Source organism: Egretta garzetta, unplaced genomic scaffold (genome assembly GCF_000687185.1).
Source record: "Egretta garzetta isolate BGI_Z169 unplaced genomic scaffold, ASM68718v1 scaffold1140, whole genome shotgun sequence".
NCBI classification, from domain to species: Eukaryota; Metazoa; Chordata; class Aves; order Pelecaniformes; family Ardeidae; genus Egretta; species Egretta garzetta.
In genome coordinates this window covers 17,287-17,932 of record NW_009258220.1, presented here as the reverse complement: position 1 = coordinate 17,932, position 646 = coordinate 17,287, and the positions used below count along the sequence as shown (strand labels likewise).

Here is a 646-nt window from a genome sequence, read left to right as displayed (position 1 = left end):
CCAGCGCCTGCTCACCCCCCTCCTCCCCCAGGAGAGCTGGCAACGCCCCGGGCCTCGGCGACAGTGGGAACCGGCGATCGCCTCCCCCCTCCTTAGGTAAGGGCAGGTCGGGGTCTGGGGGGGTCCCAGGGAGGGGTGGGGGTCTCCCTTTGCTGTCACCAACCTCTGTCTCTTCTCTCCTCTCCCCAAGCCAAGCAGAAGCAGAAGCAGGTGAGTCCCCAGGGCAGGGCTGTGCCCTGGGCAGGGGGAGACGGGGAGGGGGCTGCAGGCAGGGCCGAGTGCAGCCGCTTGTGGGCAGAGACCCCCCCTCTGCCCTCAGTTACGGGTCTGGGGGGGCTCCAGGATGCTGGGGGTCTCTGGAATAGGTCTTGTCAACTCCTTTCTCCCTGGGTGTGGGAGTGCAGGGCACTGAGGTGTCCCCATGTCATGTGTCCCCCCCCAGACACAGCACATCCCACCCTACGACGTTGTCCCCTCCATGCGGCCCGTGGTGCTGGTGGGGCCCTCGCTGAAAGGATACGAGGTATGGGGGGGAGGCATGGGGCATGGGGGGGCCCTGCTGTGACCCCACCATGGTGGTCTGCACCCTTTGTCCCCTCCCTGCCCGTCCCGTGCTGGTGGCGGGCGGGTGGGGGGGCCCAGGGCT

At 68.6% G+C, this 646-nt stretch overlaps 1 long non-coding RNA gene across 1 annotated transcript; it reads left to right on the top strand.

Annotated features, from left to right (window-relative positions):
• The first annotated feature begins 27 nt into the window (after nucleotides 1-27).
• Nucleotides 28-519, top strand: LOC118451936. The gene is made up of 3 exons (XR_004841539.1): nucleotides 28-96; nucleotides 191-210; nucleotides 443-519. It is a non-coding gene; the product is annotated as an uncharacterized LOC118451936 (long non-coding RNA).
• Nucleotides 520-646: the final 127 nt, after the last annotated feature.